Source organism: Onychostoma macrolepis, chromosome 15, assembly GCF_012432095.1.
Source record: "Onychostoma macrolepis isolate SWU-2019 chromosome 15, ASM1243209v1, whole genome shotgun sequence".
Lineage (NCBI taxonomy): Eukaryota > Metazoa > Chordata > Actinopteri > Cypriniformes > Cyprinidae > Onychostoma > Onychostoma macrolepis.
In genome coordinates, this window is record NC_081169.1 from 3508939 (window position 1) to 3534124 (window position 25186).

The 25186-nt window shown below is 38.2% G+C and overlaps 1 protein-coding gene across 2 annotated transcripts in view; it reads right to left on the minus strand.

Annotated features, from left to right (window-relative positions):
* LOC131520451 (P2Y purinoceptor 14-like) overlaps positions 1–24194 on the minus strand; it is a 31217-nt gene extending 7023 nt beyond the window's left edge. Inside the window, exons 1-2 of one of the 2 annotated variants that reach the window (XM_058744692.1) lie at positions 24058–24194; positions 16166–16265 (exon numbers count right to left, since the gene is read on the minus strand). The gene's annotated coding sequence lies outside the window, so the exon portion shown is untranslated. Of the gene's footprint in view, positions 1–338; positions 449–16165; positions 16266–24057 lie in introns of those variants that run through there. The other variant, XM_058744691.1, reaches the window with a different exon arrangement.
* Positions 24195–25186: the final 992 nt, after the last annotated feature.

A 25186-nucleotide genomic window follows, 5' to 3' on the forward strand; every position in this document is an offset into this window, starting at 1 on the left:
GAGTCTCTATGAAATGACATTCTTTCAACTGCTTTACAACAGGCTGGAGTTACTTGTGACTACTATCTAACATTAAAATTAAGCTAGGATTAACGTATCCCCTTAAAACGGTCATTTTAAGGAGTCTCGACCTCAAGGTCAAGGTCAAATTTATTATCCCCATGGGGGCACTTTGTTTCACATCCAGCAGTAAACAAAACAAGCACCCACCACCATAACTGTATCCAAAATTTGCACCCACAATTTTGTTTGCTAATTAAAAATGTTTTACACAAATAAATGAAAATGAAAACCAGCTTATGCTGCTTTCATTGCAAACCAAGATATTTCTGTATTACCTCTCTGAAGTGGCAACCGCGAATCCTTGCCAGTAGGTGTTAGTAAAAAATGCTTAGACCATTGGTGCTATCGGGACAAATAACAAAAGCCAGCCGGACATAAATATAAGCTTTTTCTGAGGCTGCTTCTGATACTCTCAGAGTTGGTACTTCTTTTAAATTACTGTGCAGTATGAATGTAAACTGGATGCACTACATTCCTCATGTTATCACATGACCTACCTATGACTTCACTGCCATTCATTGGATTCCATTGGATAGGGGTGGACGATACAGCAAATTTTGGTATGGATCCCATACCAAGTAAATACAGGGCCAGTATCACCGGTACCGGTACTTTTTCCTTTTAAAAACATTCATTTAAATGACCAATTACACTTTGAAAATGAACACTAACTAATGTTGATATGACTAAAATATTATATTCGTCTTAAAGCGAGGATATTATTTGCCTTTCTGAAAGTTTTCAAGCAGAGGTGCCCAGAATTTGAAAGCAATGTGTAAAGTTTCATGTTAAGCATTTTCCTCTGACAGAAAAGAGTTATAAAGAAAAAAAAAAAAACTTAACTTGGCTTAAACGGGACCTATTATGCAAAAATCACTTTTATAAGGTGCTTGAACACAGTTGTGTGGCCGCAGTGTAATGGATATTTAAAAGATTCTGAGGTCATGTTTTTGTGTCATGTGTCACTTTGGTTGGTCTTGTTCTTGGTTTGGTGTCAGGATCCTGACATTCATGTGTATTGTCTTGTCCAGGGGTGTACAAACCTGTTTTTGAAAGGCCAACATCCTGCTAATTTTAGCTCCAACCAGCTCCAACACACTTGCAGTTTTTTAGTGAGTCTGAAGACAATGATCAGCTGTTTCATGTGCGTTTAATCAGGGTTGGACCTAAACACTTGCACGACAGTGGTCCTCCAGGAACAGGTTTGGACACCCCTGGACTTGTCCTGGACTGCATCCGAAAACTTAGGCAGCTGACTTGTTGCCTCACTGCCCTATCAGGCAATGACTTGCAGGCAGCGTTTGCGCACAAAGGCACCTCACGAAACTGATTTTGGACAGACTTCTGGAGGCAGCGTAACGGTTTAATGGTCTACAGCAAAATATAGAGAGCTTTGGTGATAACTAAGTGAATATTTAATTACTGCAATAGTAATTTCTCGGTAGAAATGACATCAAAAGTGGTAAATGTTTATCAAAAACATACATTTACACACAAACTGACCACCAATCGCAACTCTCAGACGCCATCTTTATTTTTTATTTTACCTGTCACAGAATGGAACGCACAGGATTATGGGATATCAAAGGCAGCGAAGGGTACATCTATGCTGCCTTCAAAAATCGGCCAGATGAAGGCATCTCAGGAGACAGGAACTGAAGCTAACATTGAATTCGGACGTGCCTTAATGCCTTCCTACCTTGGAATGAGTCCTCCGAAGGCAGCATTTTTCAGTTTTGGGATGCAGTCTAGCTGTGTGTGAGTATCCGGTTTCAGGGATTGTTCTTTAGGCCACCGGTTCTCAATTCCAGTCCTAAGGACTCGCTACTCTGCATATATTGCATGTCTCCCTTATTTAACCTGATTCAGATCATCAGCTCGTTAGGGAGAGAGCTCCATGAACAAAGAATGTGTCAGATAAGAGAGACAGTGGATCCCAAGGACCGGAGTTCAGAACCACTGATCTAGGCTGTGTGCTGTTCTAAATTGTGCATTCAGTAGTGATTGTTTATTTTCAAACCAGTGGTTCAAAGTAGACCTGCGCAGGACAGATTTTTCAGTCCCGCACCCGCCCGCTCCCGCAGAAATATATATTATCTGGTCCCACGACGTTCATGTTTTGTCCCGCTCCCACCCACAAAAGTCTGCATAAAAGTAATCATATAGATTATTTTGCAGTACATCGAAGAAATTTATCTCAGCAGAGAATGATTAAACAACTCCATAAACAGCATTACCAGCTTCACACGTTACTAACCAGATTGACTTTACTAATCCGATTGCTTCAGTCTGTTGTGCTGCTGAGAGGTTTGTGATTGTAGCTCCGTGTACCTTTGCTTTTTATTGAATCTCTACCTTACTTTCACTCCCTTTTGTCTAAAGTGATAATATATAACTTAATTCCCACTATATTTCTGGTGTTATCTTTCAAACTAATCTAACTAATTTGATCGTCCGCTTTTAAAAACACGAGTGCAGCTTGTTAGCCCTTTAGCTTGTCACTCGCGGTTCCATTTGCGTTTCTATTCGCGCCTATTATTTTTTATTTTTTATTTTTTTTCTCTCGCTCCGTTTTTCACGAGCTCATCAAACAACAGTGGTAAGTGGTAAGTTAAGTTGGTATCATTCATCAATCACGGTGAGTAATGGCTTCTTCTCCTGCTATTGTTGTTTGCACTGTTTGCCACATGTACAGTTTATCTGTCTCTGTCAGCAGCGAGGGATTCACATGTGATGCAGGGAAATAGTTAGGCCGACAGAGAAGGTTTTAGAACTAGAGACACGCATCCAAACTTTAGTTGAGGATAGTAAGAATGTGAGGGCTGTAGATACTGCTTTGGATGCGACTAGCTCAGGGAGTCCTGTACATTGTTCGGTTTCGGTTGAGCCCGTGCAGCAGGGCAACTGGGTGACTATGAGGCGGCCTAGTCACGGGTCAAAACACCACTCTTCCGTTCCGATTAAAACATTAAACAGGTTCTCCCCACTCGGTGATGCACCCACTGAGAAACCTGATGAAAGTGCTCTAGTTATTGGCGATTCTATTGTACAGAACGTGAAAATAGAGACACCAGCCACCATAGTCCATTGTTTACCGGGAGCCAGAGCGCCTGACATCTTGGCAAATTTAAAAGTGCTGACTAATGCTAAACGTAAATTCAGTAAGATTGTTATTCACATCGGCGCTAATGATGTTCGACTTCGCCAGTCTGAGATCACTAAAAATAATGTTAAAGAGGTGTGTGAACTTGCAAGTACGATGTCAGACACTGTAATATGCTCTGGTCCACTCCCTGCTTACCGTGGCGATGAGATTCATAGCAGATTGTGGTCACTTAATGGCTGGATGTCTAAGTGGTGCCCGCAGAATAACATAGGCTTTATAGACAATTGGAAGAATTTTTGGGGCAGACCTGACCTGTTGAAAGAGATGGTGTTCATCCCTCCTGGGTTGGTGCCGCTCTTCTCTCTAGAAATATGGCACATAGTCTTTGAGTTCGTACTTGACTAACTGGAGCCCAGGTCAGGAAGCAGACAGACTGGCTAAACCGACCGTCTGCTAGCCGCCTCACGTCACAGAAGTCCGTTAACTCAGCACATAGAAACTTTTTCACCTACATATCACACTATAGAGACTGTGTCTGTTCCCCGAACTATATAAAAAAAGAAAACATCCAAACCAAAGTAATAGTAACAATTTAATTGATGTTCAACAAATAAAAAAACTATATAATACAGATAAACGCATGATAAAGCTTGGCTTATTGAATATCAGATCCCTTTCTTCAAAAGCACTTTTTGTAAATGATATGTTCACTGACCATAAACTAGATGTACTTTGTCTGACAGAAACCTGGCTAAAACAAGATGATTACATTACTTTAAATGAGTCTACACCACAAGATTACTGTTACAAACATTAACCGCGTCCAAAAGGTAAAGGGGAAGGTGTTACTACAATTTATAGCAATATTTTCAGTATCTCTCAGAGGTCGGGTTTCAAGTATAATTCGTTCGAAGTAATGGTGCTTCATATAACGTTATCCAAAGAAACAAGTGTTAATGATAAATCCCCTGTGATGTTTGTACTGGCTACTGTATACAGGCCACCAGGGCACCACACAGACTTTATTAAAGAATTTTCTGATCTTCTATCGGAGTTAGTGCTGACTGCAGATAAAGTACTAATCGTTGGTGATTTTAATATCCATGTTGATAATGAAAAAGATTAGTTGGGATCAGCATTTATAGACATTCTAAACTCTATTGGTGTTAAACAACATGTGTCAGGACCTACTCATTGTCGAAGTCATACTCTAGATTTAATACTGTCACGTGGAATTGATGTCAGTGGCATTGAAATTTGGCAGCAGAGCGATGATATCTCAGATCATTATCTAGTCTCATTATCTAGTCTCCTGTATATATTCCATATAGCTAAAGCTTTAAAGCCAACTCCTTGTTACAAATATGTTAGAACCATTACCTCTACCACAAAAAAACTGCTTTATAAATAATCTTCCTGACTTATCTCAGTTCCTCAGCATGTCCAATAGCTCAGAACAACTTGATGATGTAACAGGAACTATGGACTCTCTCTTTTCTAGCACTTTAGATACGGTTGCTCCTTTACGCTTAAGGAAGATTAAGGATAAGAGTCCAACTCCGTGGTATAATGAGCACACTCGCACCCTAAAGAGAGCAGCCCGGAAAATGGAGCGCAGCTGGAGGAAAACTAAATTAGAGGTATTTCGTTTAGCTTGGCGGGAAAGTACCCTATCCTACAGAAAAGCATTAAAACTGCTAGATCTGATTACTTTTCGTCTCTTCTAGAAGAAAACAAACATAACCCTCGGTATTTATTCAATACAGTGACTAAATTAACGAAAAATAAAGCATCAACAGGTGTTGGCATTTCCCAAGAGCATAGCAGTAATGACTTTATGAACTACTTCACTTCCAAGATCGATACTATCAGAGATAAAATTGTATCCTTGCAGCCGTCAGCTACAGTATCGCATCAGATAGCACACTATAGATCCCCTGAGGAACAATTCCATTAATTCTCTACTGTAGGAGAGGAAGAATTGTATAAACTTGTTAAATCATCTAAACCAACAACATGTATGTTAGACCCGATTCCATCTAAACTACTAAAAGAGCTGCTTCCAGAAGTCACAGATCCTCTTTTGGCTATTATTAATTCATCATTGTCATTAGGATATGAACCCAAAACCTTCAAATTGGCTGTTATTAAGCCTCTCATTAAAAAACCACAACTTGACCCCAAAGATCTAGTTAATTACAGACCGATCTCAAATCTCCTTTTCTGTCAAAGATACTAGAAAGGTAGTATCCTCACAATTATATTCCTTCTTAGAGAAAATGATATCTGTGAGGAATTCCAGTCAGGATTTAGATTGTATCATAGTACTGAGACTGCTCTCATTAGAGTTACAAATGACCTGCTTCTATCATCTGATCGTGGTTGTATCTCTTTATTAGTTCTACTGGATCTTAGCGCTGCGTTCGACACTATCGACCACAACATTCTTTTGAATAGACTACAAAACTTTGTTGGCATTAGTGGAAGCGCCTTAGCATGGTTCAAATCGTACTTATCTGACCGCCATCAGTTCGTAGCAGTGAATGAAGAGGTATCATATCGATCACAAGTGCAGTATGGAGTACCTCAAGGCTCAGTACTAGGGCCGTTACTTTTCACGGTTTACATGTTACCCTTGGGAGATATTATCAGGAGACATGGTGTTAGCTTTCACTGTTATGCTGATGATACTCAGCTCTATATTTCTTCGCGGCCCGGTGAAACACTCCACATTGAGAAACTAACGGAATGCATAGTCGATATAAAAAAACTGGATGACGAGTAATTTTTACTGCTAAATTCTGAAAAACAGAGGTGTTAATTATCAGACCTAAAACCCCACATGTAATAACCTAGAACATTATCTAACACTTGATGGCTGCTCTGTCAATTCTTCTTCATCAGTCAGGAACCTAAGTGTGCTGTTTGATAGCAATCTTTCATTTGAAAGCCATGTTTCTAGCATCTGTAAAACTGCATTTTTTCATCTCAAAAGCATATCTAAATTGCGACCTATGCTCTCAACGTCAAATGCAGAAATGTTAATTCATGCGTTTATGACCTCAAGGTTAGATTATTGTAATGCTTTATTGGGTGGTTGTTCTGCACGCTTGATCAACAAATTACAGTTGGTCCAAAATGCAGCAGCTAGAGTCCTTACTAGAACCAGGAAATATGACCATATTAGCACGGTTCTGTGAACACTGCACTGGCTCCCTATCAAAACATCGGATAGATTTTAAAATCTTGTTAATTACTTATAAAGCCCTGAATGGTTTAGCTCCTCAGTACTTGAGCGAGCTCTTATCGCATTATTGTCCTCCATGTCCACTGCGTTCTCAAAACTCTGGCCGTTTGATAATACCTAGAATATCAAAATCGACTGCAGGTGGCAGATCCTATTCCTATTTAGCACCCAAACTCTGGAACAATCTACCTAACACTGTTCGGGAGGCAGACACACTCTGTCAGTTTAAATCTAGATTAAAGACCCATCTCTTTAGCCTGGCTTACACATAACACACTAATATGCTTCTATTATTCAAATCCGTTAAAGGATTGTTAGGCTGCATTAATTAGATCAACCGGAACCGGGAACACTCCCCATAACACACGATGTACTCGTTACATCGTAAGTAGAATGGCATCTACGCTAATATTTGTCTGTTTCTTTCCTATTCTGTTTCTCAGTCCGTATCCGATCAGATGGTGGATCAGCACCAAGAGATGATGTCTACAGCCCTGATCGTCAGCGGAGACCAGGACACCCAGATGAGCCCCAGAGACATATCCACAGTGAAGACCTCGATTAAAATACAATAAAACTAAAAATATAATAAAATACCTAACTACATAATACTACTATTGTTAGAAATTGCAACAAAATTAAATAAGAAATATAAACTTTTGAACTGCGGGTTTCGTCTGGCCAGAGGAGAACTGGCCCCCCGACTGAGCCTGGTTTCTCCCATGGTTTTTTTATCCATTCTGTCACAGAGGGAGTTTTGGTTCCTTGCCGCTGTCGCCTCTGGCTTGCTCAGTTGGGGACACTTAATTTCTAGCGATTATTGCTGATTTGATTGCATAGATACTATTTAAACTAAACTGAGCTAGACAATGACATGTCTGAATTCAATAATGAAATGCCTTTAACTGAAAATTGAGTGTTTAATCTTATCATTATACATTACTGACACTCTATCCTCCAATTTCATACTGTGAAGTACTTTGACACAATCTGTATTGTTAAAAGCGCTATATAAATAAAGGTGACTTGACTTTAGATGTTGATGTAGATCTAAAAGACTTTAAAAAGTAAATCAGCACTAAAAACTTAAAACGGCATTATCATACAGATATCAAGACTCAGCGTAAGAATCTCAACAATGGTGACAATCAACAAATTCAGATAAAAAGATCATCTGTGAACAATACAAAACACGCTACTAAAAGTCACAACAAAATAGCAAAACAAAAGGAAATAGTAAGAATAAAATAAAATACTAAGACAGCTGCATAATTTATTCACGTCGCATTGCATGCTGGGAGCCATGGATGAGTTTTGATTGGTGCTCCCAGAATGAACTGTAACATGGAGCTTTATGTTGATTGTCACCATTGTTGAGATTCATATGCTGATTCTTGAAGTCTGTTTGATGAAGCAAAGCAAAACTTTCAGTGCAGAATAAGATTAATTTTTCAGATTAATATTAAAATTGATGGATCAAGCTTTATATTTCATGTGAACAAAAGCAAAAAATTTTACCAATCAATGACTATGCACTGAATTAAATCAATTGGGAAAGTCACAAAAAGCTGGTTGTTTCTTTACTGAAGTCTAACCATAAACACCGCTTGCCATAACTAACATGTCTAAACAAACACACAGTTATGGCAACCAAAGTAATTGTAATGTTTTAAGTCAAGGGACAAGAGCCCAACTAAAGCAAACATTGACCTCGATAATGGTAAATCAAACGAAACTAAAACATCAACATCTAAAGTCAATCTGGTTAGTAACGTGTGAAGCTGGTAATGCTGTTTGTGGAGTTGTTTAATCATCCTCTGCTGAGATCTTGAGAGATTTAATGTCTTTTATCTTGTGTTGATTTCATCGAAGGCTGTGACTGAAGTCATTTCATTTCATTTCATTTCATTTTATTTCTATAGCACAGATTAATACAACCATTGTTGCCCAATGTGCTGTACAAAGATAAAGAAAAACATTTTCATAAATATACACAGACAATAACATTGCACCACACAACAAAGACGCAAAGAACATAAAACTCAGCAGCCAGAGAGATTAAAAGCCTGAATTAGTAAATAGGTTTTTAACAATGATTTAAAACTAGAGATAGTCGGAGCTTATCTAATACTCACAGGTAACAAATTCCACAGTTTCGGTGCGGCGACTGCAAAAGCGCGATCACCCTTAAGTTTTAATCTAGATCTGGGCATTACTAAAAGTTGCTGATCAGAAGATCTCAGGGATCTAGCAGAAGTGTGACGTTTTATCAAGATATGTTGGAGATAAGCCATTTAAGGATTTAAAAACAAACACTAAGAGTTTGTATTCTATTCGGAAACGAACCGGCAACCATTTGAGGGAAAACAAAATCGGTGTAATATGCTCGTGCTTGCGTGTACCTGTCAGCAGCCTAGCTGCCGCATTTTGAACTGCAAACGCGCCAAAGCTGTCTGGTTAACTCCTGTATATATAGTATTACAGTAATTGAGTCATGAAAAGATGAAGGCATGGATGAGTTTCTCAAGATCATTCGCAGAGAGAAAAGTTTTAAATTTAGCAAGAAGTCTCAGATTAAAAAAGCATGATTTAACAACATTGTTAATTTGCTTATCAAATTTGAGTTCTCTGTCAAACCAGACACCTAAATTTTTCACAACTACTTTGTTGTACACAGCCAAGGGACCCAAATTTACATTTACAGTGGCCAAATTTTCAGTTTGTCCAAAGAAAATAATCTCTGGTTTATTATCGTTCAGTTTCAGAATATTTGAGGCCATCCAGCTTGTTACGTCCCTTAAGCAATTCAGATGTGGAGTTGAAGCATTCTTGTCGTTCTTTTGAAATGACATATAAATTTGTGTGTCATCGGCAGTTGTAGTTCTTGTATTTCTGCTCATCTCGTCTCTTTTTTCTGTTATTCTTTTTCTTTCAATGGTTCAGTTTGTTAACAGCAGGTGTCCTTCATTAATGTTCAATCATCACTCAGCATGCAATGCGACATGAATAAATTATGTAGCTGTTTTAGTATTTTCTTTTATTCTTACTATTTCCTTTTGTTTTGCTATTTTTTTGTGACTTTGTTGTGCGTGTTTTGTAATGTTCACAGATGATCTTTTTATCTGAATATGTTGATTGTCACCATTGTTGAGATTCTTACGCTGAGTCTTGATGTCTGTATGATAATGCAGTTTTAAGTTTTTAGTGCTGATTTATTTTTTAAAGTCTATTAGATCTACATCAACATCTAAAGTCAATCTGGTTAGTAACGTGTGAAGCTGGTAATACTGTTTGTGGGGTTGTTTAATCATTCTCTGCTGTGATCTTGAGAGATTTAATGTCTTTTATCTCGTGTTGATCTTATCTAAGGCTGTGGCTGAAGTCAGTTGTAGTTCTTGTATTTCTGCTCGTCTCGTCTCTTTTTTCTGTTCTTTCTCTTTCTTTCAATGGTTCAGTTTGTTAACAGCAGGTGTTCTTCATTAATGTTCAATCATCAGTCAATTACTAAACTAATTATCTCATTAACTTTAACACTGCTTCAGTGTTACTATTTTAACACTCTGAGTATGGATTATATACAGTTGCTGGTCATATAATTAGAATATCATCAAAAAGTTGATTTATTTCGCTAATTCCATTCAAAAAGTGAAGCTTGTATATTATATTCATTCATTACACACAGACTGATATATTTCAAATGTTTATTTCTTTTAATTTTGATGATTATAACTGACAACTAAGGAAAATCCCAAATTCAGTATCTCAGAAAATTAGAATATTACTTAAGACCAATACAAAGAAAGGATTTTTAGAAATCTTGGCCAACTGAAAAGTATGAACATGAAAAGTATGAGCATGTACAGCACTCAATACTTAGTTGGGGCTCCTTTTGCCTGAATTACTGCAGCAATGTGGCATGGCATGGAGTCGATCATTTTGTGGCACTGCTCAGGTGTTATGAGAGCCCAGGTTGCTCTGATAGTGGCCTTCAGCTCTTCTGCATTGTTGGGTCTGGCATATCGCATCTTCCTCTTCACAATACCCCATAGATTTTTTATGGGGTTAAGGTCAGGCGAGTTTGCTGGCCAATTAAGAACAGGGATACCATGGTCCTTAAACTAGATACTGGTTGCTTTGGCACTGTGTGCAGGTGCCAAGTCCTGTTGGAAAATGAAATCTGCATCTCCATAAAGTTGGTCAGCAGCAGGAAGCATGAAGTGCTCTAAAACTTCCTGGTATACGGCTGCGTTGACCTTGGACCTCAGAAAACAGTGGACTAACACCAGCAGATGACATGGCACCCCAAACCATCACTGACTGTGGAAACTTTACACTGGACCTCAAGCAACGTGGATTGTGTGCCTCTCCTCTATTACTCCAGACTCTGGGACCCTGATTTCCAAAGGAAATGCAAAATTTACTTTCATCAGAGAACATAACTTTGGACCACTCAGCAGCAGTCCAGTCCTTTTTGTCTTTAGCCCAGGTGAGACGCTTCTGACGCTGTCTGTTGTTCAAGAGTGGCTTGACACAAGGAATGGAACAGCTGAAACCCATGTCTTGCATACGTCTGTGCGTAGTGGTTCTTGAAGCACTGACTCCAGCTGTAGTCCACTCTTTGTGAATCTCCCCCACATTTTTGAATGGCTTTTGTTTCACAATCCTCTCCAGGGTGTGGTTATCCCTATTGCTTGTACACTTTTTTCTACCACATCTTTTCCTTCCCTTCCCCTCTTTTGCAATGACCTTTTGTGTCTTGCCCTCCTTGTGCAACGTGTCAATGGTCGTCTTTTGGACAACTGTCAAGTCAGCAATCTTCCCCATGATTGTGTAGCCTACAGATCTAGACTGAGAGACCATTTAAAGGCCTTTGCAGGTGTTTTGAGTTAATTAGCTGATTAGAGTGTGGCACCAGGTGTCTTCAATATTGAACCTCTTCACAAATTTGGGATTTTCCTTAGTTGTCAGTTATAATCATCAAAATTAAAAGAAATAAACATTTAAAATATATCAGTCTGTGTGTAATGAATGAATATAATATACAAGTTTCACTTTTTGAATGGAATTAGTGAAATAAATCAACATTTTGATGATATTCGAATTATATGACCAGCACCACACTGGGAGTGTTGATTTAACACTGGAAGTTTTACTCTGCATGAAATGGTTCTGTAACATCTCCTCAGCTCCACATCATCCCAGCATAAACACTCCCAATAAATTATTTGTTATTTAAGCTAAGCATCAACATTCACAAACCGCTGTTAATTTTAACAGAAAAGCAAGCACGGCACGGGCTGCTGCGTGCATGGTTTGGCATGACAGAAAACGACCAGCGCTTATTATCACTAAAAGCTGACATCTCAGTTCATTGCGATCTCATAAAGCTCTGTTATAACACAATGAACATATGCACAATGAATCTTTCACAATGTCTACACTTCATGTGTTAAAATGAGAGGATTCATGAGGCAAGCACGCAAATTTCAGCACTGCTGTGAGTGGATTCTAACTTCATCACCTCTGATTGGCCATTGCGTTCCAGAAATCAACAGCTGAGTCTGTGATTGGATACATTGTGCAACCCTTTAAACACGTGTTATAAATAGAAACTCTGCCTAGCTTGTGCATGTTAATCATTTTAATGTTAATATTAGTTGTTCTTTTTGCTTTTGTGCAACAGATACATAACAATTTATATGTTTATGTTTAGATAATTTCTATTTTGCGGGAGGTCCGCGAATCATTTTATTATCCCGCATCCCGCACACACGAGTCTGTTCCGCCCACACCCTTTTCGCCCATCAAGAGTTGTTCCGCGCCGCACCCTGTTGCGTTGGGTCCCGCGGGTCGTACTTACTGTTTACACCTGGTCGCTTCATGCCTTTTCTCTGATCGGATATGTGTCTGATTTGTTAAAACGTTTCCATTTACACTTGGCCACATAAATGTGTCTTCGCAAAACTGATATAAATCCGTTCTTCAATTCCCGCGCTATGCAAATTTAACGGAGTTCACGTCAAAAATCAAAGCAATAGATATGCGCTGCATTTGATTCATTATCAGCTAATTTCAATATCAGAGACGCAACAGGAGAGAGCGCGGCATCAGCACTGGAACAATAGGTTAGTTTCACTACTTTTAATGAAGATGATTGTGTGTTGAGCGTCTGCGAATTACTTTCAGTTTCATTCGCGGGAGTTTGCGCGTCGGCTTGCTGGAGAGATCCTCAGCTACTCATCCGCGGTGACGCTTGTTGCATTAGCGCTGTCATATCTGATTATACCATACCATAGGCTATAGCCTATAAAACGCTCTCACACATTTATTATTTCAATATTTTGGGAGGAGTAAAATTAGCATATGTGGTTTCAACAACCAGATGCAATTGTCCAATTTCGTCTGGAATGCCGCCCAGACCATCTCCTGAAGTGGTTTGAGCGATCGGTCTTATATCCGTCTCGAATGCGTTTCGGAGGGCATTTACACCTGGTCTTTTCAGGATAGCTATCTGATCAGAAAAAAAGCATGAAGTGACCAGGTGTAAACAGCTCCTAAAGCGTACATCAAACAAGCAGCAAATGAGACTTCCTTCTAGTTGGCTGTTGTGGGAGATTTCTGTAACCCATGGATTTCTGAGATCACTCCCCAGCAGTGAACAATTGAACAATGTGAACTATGGTTTTTATCTGATCTTAGATCCCCTGCAGAAGACCCTGCAAATTAACACTTTAAACATCTAAAGAACGCATTATATAGACACTTTATATTTAATTTATTTGATGATTTGTTAGTTGCATTTAATATATTTTCAATAACAGTAAAACATTTGCATTGGGTTGTAAAGGCTGATTTAGGGTGAATCCCATTTCTCTGTCTTACCCCTTCCCCTTCGTCTTACCCCTAGCCCTTGTCCCTCAAAACCGAGTGGTAAGCGCTAGGGGTGAAAACATACCCCTATGAAATGAGACACCACTTGGTTACGATTACGTCATCATACACCGTCGTTAGCTGGCTGCTACGTCATCAGAGCCGACAAGTGTTGATCACGAACTTTGGATCGTTTTACAAACTTGTTAAAACTGTAGACATGCATGGAGTCCTTTCAAGGCTAGTCTGCGGGACCTTTGTGCAAATCAGCAATGTAACATTAGCGTAGCAAACTAGCAATTTTTTTTAAACGTTTCAATTAAGAACATGGTTGCAAATATATATGTACAGGACTGTCTAGAGCACAAAACAAGACTGTCGTAATTTTTAAATAAATTATTTAAGCCGAAAATACTTGATTGTTGCCGGTTGCGCAGTGTGTTCTGGGTAACCCTTGGTTTCAAGTAAGCTCGCGAAAATGCTTGGTTTTAAGGGGTATCTACCCCTTCCCCTTAGCCCTACCCCTCGATCAAAACGAGAACTGGGATAGCCCTTACTCTCACGTGAACGCGCAAAACTAAGGGGAAGGGGGAAGGGGTAAGACAGAGAAATGGGATTCACCCTTAATGCATGTTTTGGCCTGAGATTTTGTTGCATTTACTTTGTTTTGACCAGCAGGTGTCACCAGCGTGTGGTTTTGAGCACTTTGAAACAGTGAGTCATTTGGGAAGCAATTGGTTAATTTGTTTTAAGGGGAGACACTGCAGGCAAAAACACAGTTTTTTCATGCACCTGTCAATTTTGAGATTTTGAGCTTTTTGGTTTTTCATAAAGTGTTTTTTTCAGACTAGTAGAACGAAAACATCCAAAATACACTGAAGTGTTTCTTTTATAGTACTTTATCTATTTGTGTCAATAGATTTCAATTACAATACATATTTTTAAAGGCCGTTTTCTCAAAATGAGTTTTTTCTCCTACACTGAGCCATAAATCTCCACTTCAGTAGCACTTACACACACACCAAACTTTACATTTTTATTCCTGTCTATATCCTGAAGGTTTTTACAGAGGGATTTGTTCATATATAATTTGCTTGATTACATACAATATTTTAATCCCCCCAAAATTGTCAAAATATAGTGTTTTCTGTCTGTTATGTATTTTCTGAATTATGGAGTGACAAAATGAGATGCCCAAAATTCCCTCTGTAAAAACATTTGACTGTAATATGTCAAAAAAATTAAACAAGAATTTTGAAACTGACTTCATCCAGTGTTTAGATTTTTGTACTAGAAATGTATGCAAATGAATGCATATTTCATTAAATAATGCCTCATTTGCAGAGGTGTAAAAAGTACTCATAAATTTTACTCAAGTGAAAGTAAAGATACTCAGCGAAGATTTTACTCATTTAAAAGTACAAGTATCTGGCCAAAACATACTTGAGTACAATTTACAGTTCTACTTTTTTAATACTTGAGTAAAAGTAAAAAGTACAAGTACTCTTTTTTTCTTTTTTTCTGACAGACATACAGAAGTTTTGTTAAAGGGAGAAAAATACAGGTTTTTCAATTCAAATTTATTTGTATAGCGCTTTTCACGATACAAATCGTTGCAAAGCAGCTTTACAGAAAAGTTTCTGCATTATATTTAGGAGTAGGTTATTGGTGGTACAGTAAAATCTTGCAGTTAAATATATATATATATATATATATATATATATATACACACACATATATATATATATATATATATATGTGTGTGTGTGTGTGTTTCATTTATTAGATGAAAACACAAACTAAGATCTAAATCACGTAAACTAAATCATCTTTTTCATATAACAAGTATGGGACGTCCAAAAACTACACAAAGTGAATATGACAGTAACTTATACAACCCCTGTTAATGAAACAGTGTCGTCTTAAGTGAAACAATGAAAATTACAAATGCTAATATTTTAAACTTGACCGTCGTGTTCCCTTTGTGTGTTGTCTACATCACTGTCTAAAAAGATAATTAATCTTTTAATTGTTTATTTGGGGAATTTTTTTGTGGGGGCTTTTTCTCAGGAAATATTGCTGTTCTACTACCTGGTAAGAACGTCACTAAACATGAATTACAATTAAGTAACTGTAAAATGTTCATTTAAACACTTTTTTGGAGATTTGTAACATTTAATAAAAAAAAAAGAATTCCCACAAAAATATTAATTATATTAAAAAAAAAAAAAAAAAAAATGTATAAATGATTTTATTTGCACTCAATCTTGTGCATTCAGCCAATGTATTACACAGCTAATGGCTCTATCAAAACAAAGAATAATGAATAATCTTTTTGGGGGGAAAACACAACGTTGCTACCTCAACATGCTTCCTCAGATTTGATGGTGAACTTTTGGACCCAGACATTTACCTGATGAAAGTCATAACTGAAGTAGAACTGTGTGTGTGCTTGATGCGTGAAAACAATGATCATTGGTTCTCATGTCAAGCACGCACGTTTGAGCTTCCGTTTCCCATATTCAATGTGTATAAGATAACATAAAAATGTAATGTACTTTTTAAGTTGAAATAAAATTGTAAGGAGTAAAAAGTACCGTTTTTTTCTTCAGAAATGTAATCAAGTAAAAGTACAAGTAGTCAGTTTATATTGTACTTGAATAAAGTAAAAATCCCCCAAAGTAATACTTAAGTAAAGTAATCAAGTAAAATTACTCAAATATTTTACACCTCTGCTCATTTGCATATTTAAACCTAACATTTTAGAAAACTTGTAATACAAAAAATGTTTGCAATTATCAATGTAATCAATCAACTAGGTAAGTAAGGCGATAACTATTAGTAAAAAAAAATTACCCTATTCACCTGCAGTGTCTCACCTTAAAGCTTTGAATATGTTCGTTTCTCCCATCTCTGGTGTGCAGGGCTTAGGGTCTGGATCCTAACAGTCCGGTCTAGTTTGGTTTCACTGTCAAGATCCTAAAAGGCATAAAGAGGCAAAAAAGGCCTGCATAATACTATAGTGATGAAAAGGAGAACAAAAAAGCAAATGCAAGATTAGGGAGGGACACAGGGGAACTGAAGAACAACAAATATTTCAGTCGCACCACACAAAACTTTATAGAAACTAATGAGTACAGTCTTAATTATACACCATATTTTTAGTACACCATTCATACTCTTCACTATTTATTTTTTAATGTGTAAAACTATTATAAGCTATTAATGAAGCTACTGAATAAAAATTGTTGATTTGTTTACATTGTCAAAACTTTTTAAGCATATAAATTACAAATAGTTTGACATATTATGTCACACACTGTTGCAAAAAGCACACAATAAAGAAGAAGATCAGGTTCAAAAGTCTTTAAATCCACAAGATTAATCCAAAGAAGGCAGGCAAACTAAACACAACTGTAACATGGCGTCTACACTAACGTGACCAGACCAAAGTGAAGTGAAAACACAGTTACTTAAATACAAAGGCAAAAAGGCAAATGAGGGTAACTAATGACACACAGCTGGACAGAATAACAAAAGTAAATCAGTGACTATGGTGACAAATGACTAAATCAGGCAGGCAAGACTAAAATAGAGAAAGAAAACAAACACAAAACCGAACATAATTGTGACTTTACGCCTCCTCTCAGAAGGTGCAACCTTGTGCCGTAATAGAAGATGTGATGGATGGAAGGAGGGTGGGGGCTTTGGAGGAGGACGTGGAGCAGGAGAAGGCAAGTATATATCGCTACAGCCCGGAGACCTCCAAGTGGGAGGGACTTATGCCGCAAGTAGGTTGGGACAGCTCCAAGTGGGAGGGTAGGTTTAGGGTTGGGTTTGGTGTAGGGCATGTTAACAAGGCCCAACCCAATTGGAGCTGGCTCCGACCTCCGTTTATATTTATCTCGGAGAAGGTCTGGTGACCTGGAAACCAATAGAAATCAGCCATCTTGAAGGACATCTCAGTTTTCTAATTGAACCGTGAGGAGGTGAGAAACGAGGAGTGAGAATACTTCCAGAGGAGCTATGAGCGAGGATACACAGGTGTATCCCGTGTAGGGATGCAACGATTATAGATTTTGTTGGTACGATTATAGTCTGAGGAATAATCACGGTTTCACGATTATTACGATTATTATGCATTTATTCATTTCACAACATAAAATCACATAAACACTCTTTAGATATTAAAGTGTTATTTATTGCTGCCTTTTGAAACAGAAATAACACAGTAACCAATACTACAGCACAAAATAATAATACTAAAGAAAAAAAAAAGTCCATCTCTCCTATTGGAATTTAAAAAGGTGACCTCTGCTCTGTAAATATCCATGTCAGTATTTCCCTTTTGAAAATAACAAATGTATTTGATGTTTTCATTTCATTCTTTCTAAATTTCTTTTGGATCTGTGGTACAGAACTTGGAAAGATGGTGAAAAATAAATTGACTTATGAATAATACTATAACAGGGATGATAAATCACAATATTAATGAAGTATTATTAATATATGACTAATATTAACTTTATCCCACAGAGGACACTGTTACTAATGAGGGGAATAAACTAAACTATTAAGTTAACTATTGTAATCAACTGTCATCAATACTTATTCATTTTAATAATCTTTATTCATCTGATTTTACATAAGGCCTGAGAAAATCATCTCTATTATTTTGGTTTGTGAGATCGAGATCGAGCTGCCCACACAAACATTTAGGAGGACAGAAACGTGTTGTCAACGCTGCCCAGCGACTTTCATTAATAAAATAGCTTAGATACTGGATCGATACATTATATTAATCAGCAAAGAGGGGGCAAAATGACTGTTTAAATAACTAAACTCAAATCTTCATTGTTTGTAGTGACGCAGATGCAGGTAGGCTAAAGCCTCGTTTATACTCGCGCCTGGCTCCGCTTCGCGAGCCTCCGCTGACTGCGCGCGCTTCACACACGCGCTCGCTCTCTCACCGCACTATTTCATCTCTGAAGCGGCAGAATGTTCGCGCTAACGAACGTCGCGTCAGGTGGTCCTTGCCTTCACGTCGTGCATTAAAATCGTTTATTGCACAGCCAGAACAGGTTGGCTAGCTGTGCATTATCCCTTATGTATTCACTCTTTAACAGCGATTTTACGGCAATATTGATGTACCCAAATTTAAAATGGTCCCACACTATCGAATTCAGTCATTTCTCTGGTGGAAATAAAGGATCGCTGTTTGGTTCCTCTGTCATAGTTAATCTAGTAGCCTCCGTGTCTCTGATAAGCACGGCATTTTAAGCTGGTGCACCGCTAGTGTAACTTTGTTTCGTTTTGCTCATGTTTCAACAGTTCCATTCCATACAACAGAAACACTCGGTATAGCGGAGCCTTTACGATTAATTAACCGTGACGTTTTAAAGCGCGGTTAATCGTAAAACCGGTAAATCGCTGCATCCCTAGCACAGCTAGCCAACCTGTTCTGGCTGTGCAATAAACGATTTTAATGCACGACGTGAAGGCAAGGACCACCTGACGCGACGTTCGTTAGCGCGAACATTCTGCCGCTTCAGAGATGAAATAGTGCGGTGAGAGAGCGCGAGCGCGTGTGAAGCGCGCGCAGTCAGCGGAGGCTCGCGGCGAGCCAGGCGCGAGTATAAACGAGGCTTTAGCCTACCTGCATCTGCGTCACTACAAACAATGAAGATTTGAGTTTAGTTATTTAAACAGTCATTTTGCCCCCTCTTTGCTGATTAATATAATGTATCGATCCAGTATCTAAGCTATTTTATTAATGAAAGTCGCTGGGCAGCGTTGACAACACGTTTCTGTCCTCCTAAATGTTTGTGTGGGCAGCTCGATCTCGATCTCACAAACCAAAATAATAGAGATGATTTTCTCAGGCCTTATGTAAAATCAGATGAATAAAGATTATTAAAATGAATAAGTATTGATGACAGTTGATTACAATAGTTAACTTAATAGTTTAGTTTATTCCCCTCATTAGTAACAGTGTCCTCTGTGGGATAAAGTTAATATTAGTCATATATTAATAATACTTCATTAATATTGTGATTTATCATCCCTGTTATAGTATTATTCATAAGTCAATTTATTTTTCACCATCTTTCCAAGTTCTGTACCACAGATCCAAAAGAAATTTAGAAAGAATGAAATGAAAACATCAAATACATTTGTTATTTTCAAAAGGGAAATACTGACATGGATATTTACAGAGCAGAGGTCACCTTTTTAAATTCCAATAGGAGAGATGGACTTTTTTCTTTAGTATTATTATTTTGTGCTGTAGTATTGGTTACTGTGTTATTTCTGTTTCAAAAGGCAGCAATAAATAACACTTTAATATCTAAAGAGTGTTTATGTGATTTTATGTTGTGAAATGAATAAATGCATAATAATCGTAATAATCGTGAAACCGTGATTATTCCTCAGACTATAATCGTACCAACAAAATCTATAATCGTTGCATCCCTAATCCCTAGACTGGACACGCTGATTGGAACAGAAATAAACCCGCATTGTGATGCAGTTGAGCACCAGACTGACGAGAAACACTAATGAGTATACAAATATGAAAGCAGGATGGGCTGAGACCTCTGTAGGTCCACATGGAGCTTGAGTTATGTTGGTCATGTTTGGTTTAATTTTATCCCTTGGGGAAGTGGTGAAGATGGTAGCAAACACTGTAGACTCCATCTAGATAACTAAGAGAAACAGATAATTCTTATTAAGATTTAATATGCAGCGGGTAAAATAAGTATTGAACAAGTCACCATTTTTCTCAGTAAGTATATTTCTAAAGGTGCTGTTGACATGACATTTTCACCAGATAAGTAATCCAAACATATGAAGAAAACAAAACAAATAAGTTATTAAATTAAGTTATGTGTAATAATAAAATGGAATGACACAGGGGAAAATAGGTACACAAGCCTTTGTTGGTAATGACAGCTTCAAGACTTCTGTATGGATAGTCGCATGCATTGCTCAGGTGTGATTTTGGCCCATTCGTCCACACAAACAATCCTCAAATCTTGAAGGTTCTGTGGGCCTCTTCTATGAACTCAATACTTTCAATTTAATTTGTCTATGTTTTCGGTTTCATTTATTGCTTTGGTTATTTATTTATTATTTTTATTTATTTATTTTTATTTTTTTACCCTGATGGGCTCCCTGGAACAAGTAAAACAGCAATCACGTCATGCTGTGCCAAATGTGCATGTTTTGTTAGGGGATCCTAAGGGTTCTGAGGATGAATGGCCTTATTTGGTACTACCAGGAACTCTCGTCCGGTCCTTTACCATCTCCCACCACTGTGCTCGTGTATCATAAAAGTCTTGGAGGGTCTGCCATTGGCTGAACTGCTCCCTATACTCTCTAACCACTTCTTCATCTTCTAATAGGGAGCAGTACAGCTTCCACAGCCCTCCTCCTATGGTCACACCCGTGGAAAATGAAAGGGTGCAAGATAGCATCATGTGATCAGAGAAAAAGAGGGGGTTTAATGTTGCATCGGTTGGCAGGCAGTCCCTTGTAAAAACAGTCAATTCGAGAGGCTCTAGCGCTATCACCACTGAACCAGGTGAAGCCCTCCTCTCTTTGATGCAGTTGTTTAAAACAGTCAACTAACTTAAAATCCTTGACTAAATTTAGCAATAAAACCGATGTTTTGTCAACTTTAAAATCCCCCCCTACCCTTTTCCTGTCTTTTTTGGATAAAACGCAATTAAAATCCCCTGCCACCGCTAGGGGAACCCTACCTAGCATGTGGGGCTGCAGGTCTTCTAAAAGTTCATACCTGTCATTTTTCCCAGTATACCCATACACATTAAGAATGTTAACATCTTTTCCTAAAACCGTCAGATTAACTAAAATTGCCCGTCCGTTTCTTACCACCATGCTTCCCTTCACCAAGATATGGGGGTTGTTAATTAAAATAGCAAGACCGTCTTTTCTGTTAAAATTTGACCCGCTCCAGATGGAAGGGCCTTGGGTCCACAGGTCCTCCCACTTCCTGTAATTTTTGTAAAAAGGGTAAAGCACACTCTTGCAATAAAAACACATCTGATTTAACGGTTTTTAAAAAGGATAAAATGCTCTGTGCTCGCAAGTGGGATCTCACACTTCTCACATTTATGGTAGAGATAGTGAGAGTCATGAGCAGTAGGGTAAAAAGGGTATGAATTATAAAATAAGACATTTAAAAGAATAAAACTACAGAGGTATCATTAAAATCAGGTTGTATCTTGTAGCACTTGTTCCTCCTCTCCCCCAAACAATTTGGGATCTGGAGGGAAAGTGCCCGCCTCCTCAGGTGCTGCAGAGGAAAACTCTTGTGGTTCCTTTGGTGACGATGTTCTTAGATTAATTTGCAGAAAAGAAACTTAATTTGGAGATTCGGCCGGCCACATACGGTCTAGATCTTCCAGTGGGGAACTATCTAGCCGATGCGATGCCTTCAGCCTTTTCTCACAGTCCTTTTCTGCACTTGAGCATTTGGGAGTGAACAATCAGTTTCACTACCACTATCCTCCACACTGATATCTGAAACTGTTTCTAGGGAGGAAGCCGTTTCCTCCTCTTTGTCCTCCATTTTGTTTCCAATCTCATCTTGTTGGGGAGTGGCTTCCTCCCCCTGTTCACCTGCTAAGCATCACTCCACCCCTGTGGTCACCCCACCTGCTGCTTCTCGGCCAATCCCTTCGTTTGTTTGTGGATTCAAAAATCCCGCCAAAACCTCCTGCTCCACCCCTTCTCCTTTGTTCTCAATTGTTTGCGCAGCAGGCAGGGCGGCCATTTTGTTGCCTTTTAGCTTGTTGGCAAAGGATTTAGGGTAATCTCTGTAGAGATGGGATGATTCTCCACAAAGGTTGCACTTTCTGCCATTTTGGCACTCTTCAAAAGTGTGCCCAGTTTCTTTACACTTCCTGCACACTACTTCCTGACATGCCTCGGCAAGATGTCCCAGTCTGCTGCACTTGCGGCACAGCTTGGGCATCCCTTGGTAGTGGATGTAACCTCTATTCTCCCCCAACACAATCATTGATGGTATTTGACTCAGGTCATGGTAGCTGTTGGGATCTGCCCATTGTTTGATGGGCACTCTCCACGCACAGCTCCAGATGCCGTCTTCGTCTACAACCTTGACTGGTTGTCCACGAATAGAGCAATATCTTCCCAACCACACTGCGATATCCTCTCCATTCACAGTTTCATTAAACATCCTGACAATCACCACTTTCAATGAATTATCAGTCAGTTTTTCCATTGTGAACATGGAGAAATTGGCTTTACATGTTTCAAAGCGAGACCAGAAAGTGTTTAGCAATGAAGCAGATGCAAAACTTACATCAAATCCGTGGTTTTGGGGCAGAGTCAACAAGCAGTTCATTTCCATAGTCTTGAAACCAAGCAATTGTTGGATGAATTTTCTAGAAAAGTCCAATATGGAAATGAACCAGAAAGTTCCATCCTCTTTTCTGTTGAAGTTAAAACCCACACTGTGGTGCCTCGTCACGCCGGCACGAGCAGCCAACATGATGGAGGCACCACTAGCTAGGTTTGGGTACCGAACTCGGTACTTTTAAGGGTACGGACCGAATTGCGCCGGTACTACCGAGTATCGATTCACATTAAATCATTCGGTACCAAATTTCGGTACATGATAATGCATTTGGGCGCATACGAGAGAGAGACAGAGAGAGAGACCCAGTGACATGATGTCACCCCTGCAACTCTTTAAAACACAACACACAGGGCAAACTGAAAAGTGTGCTTACATTTCTAGGGTCATATGGTTTCCGCGAAAAGGCGGACAGGATGACGCCTGTCATAAAACGCCTGTCCATTCATAAAAACGGAACTTACTCTATAGCGCGGAATGCCACGGAATTCATCAATTTTTGGATGAATAAAAGAATGTCTGTCACTTAATTCGAATCGCGATATGAACTAGTGTATGTGAATATTAAAACGCAAAAAGACGGTTTAAATATGAATCCTGCATGTTCCGTTAGTCTCGGTATGTATGAATGAATGTTTTGTTTACTACACAAATACTGAAGCACAATCTCACAACATGAACACATGAACTTACAGGCTGTGAGAGTCACTTCATGAGAATTTTACCATTGCATTTGAGAAAACTAGCATCATATCATACTGTATACACAGAAACTTCACGGCAACCTGTCAAAATAAAAGTGCGGTTTAACATGTAACAGAAATATATTACTCTCGTATTACTTTTGTACAGTATAATGTACGTCTTTATATATTCCATTTACTGACAAATTTAAATAAAACAATTAAATGATAAAAAAATAATTATTACAACCACATTAAGGACTTAATTCTAGAATAAAATACAATTATTATTAAAACTTTTTTAAAGGAATATTCACACAATTTTTCTACCATGTATTAATGTTAACAGTAAACCTTTGTTTGTTTGCCAAAAAATTAAAGGGTTTAATTTTCATTTGATTAAAAATAAATAAATGTTTCATGCCTTCATTTGAGTATCAGAAAAAATAAAACAAGAATTTCTGGAAGAAAAATAAAATAAAATAAATTGTAGGGCCCTATTGTTTAAAATGTTGAAATTGAGAGTTTTGGACTTATTTTTTAACTGAAATAAATGTTTTTGTTATTACACAGAGAGTAAAGTACCGAAAAAATGTACTGTTGGGTACCCAACCCTACCACTAGCACAGTACGGCTTAAAAAAACAACAATAAATTAACACAACAACAATTTAAAATCTGCTTACCTTAAAATCAAAAGATTCCTCGCAGGAACGAGTCGTCACCTAAAAGCCGCTTGTCAATTTATCTCTTGAGAAGTGAGAACCCGTGTGACTAGCCACACATGAGCCTAAAGGTCCAACAAGAAGTCATCGCTGTCCCCACCGTCCGACCAAATCACAACATCTTAGCCAAAAGACCAAAAAAAGAATTTTATATTCAATTTTAATATCAATCTGAAAAACTTTTGAAACTTATTCTGCACTAAATACTTTAATTTTCTTCATCAAACAGACTTCAAGAATCAGCATATGAATCTCAACAATGGTGACAATCAACATAAAGCTCCATGTTGCAGTGCATTCTGGGAGCACCAATCAAAACTCATCCATGGCTCCCAGCATGCAATGCGACATGAATAAATTATGCAATTATGCTATTCTTACTATTTCCTTTTGTTTTGCTATTTTGTTGTGACTTTTAGTGGCCTGTTTTGTAATGTTCACAGAGGATCTGTTTATCTGAATATGTTGATTGTCACCATTGTTGAGATTCATACGCTGATTCTTGGATGTCTGTATGATAATGCAGTTTTAAGTATTTAGTGCCGATTTACTTTTGAAAGTCTTTCACATTAATCTTAAAACTGATGGATTAAGCTCTATATTTTATGTTTACAAAATCAAAAGTTTTAACCAATCAGTGACTATGCTCTGAATTAAATCAGTTATGAAAATCGCTAAATGCTGATGACTTCTTTATTGAAGTCTAACCATCAACACCTGCTTGCCATAACTAACATGTCTAAACAAACACAAAGCTGTAGCCCTATTCGGACGGGACTAGTTTTACAGGGGGTCGTTAGAGAAATGTGTGTTTCACAGACGTACTTGGTGATTTTAATCCCGTCCGAATCTGCCATGTCTGTGTTTTTCTCACACAACCTCTGTAATAATTCCAGAGCAAATTACCTACTGTTTTTCAGCAAACTCAGTGATCCTCTGAGAAAACTAATCCCGTCCGAATGCGATGTCTGTGATTGCCGGTGAGATTTTTTTTCACAACGCGTTTCCTTGTGTGTTTTGGCCAACATGAATTACCGTAGACGCTCTTACCATGCTCATGTTTGATATATTTGCCTCCCGGCAATGAAAA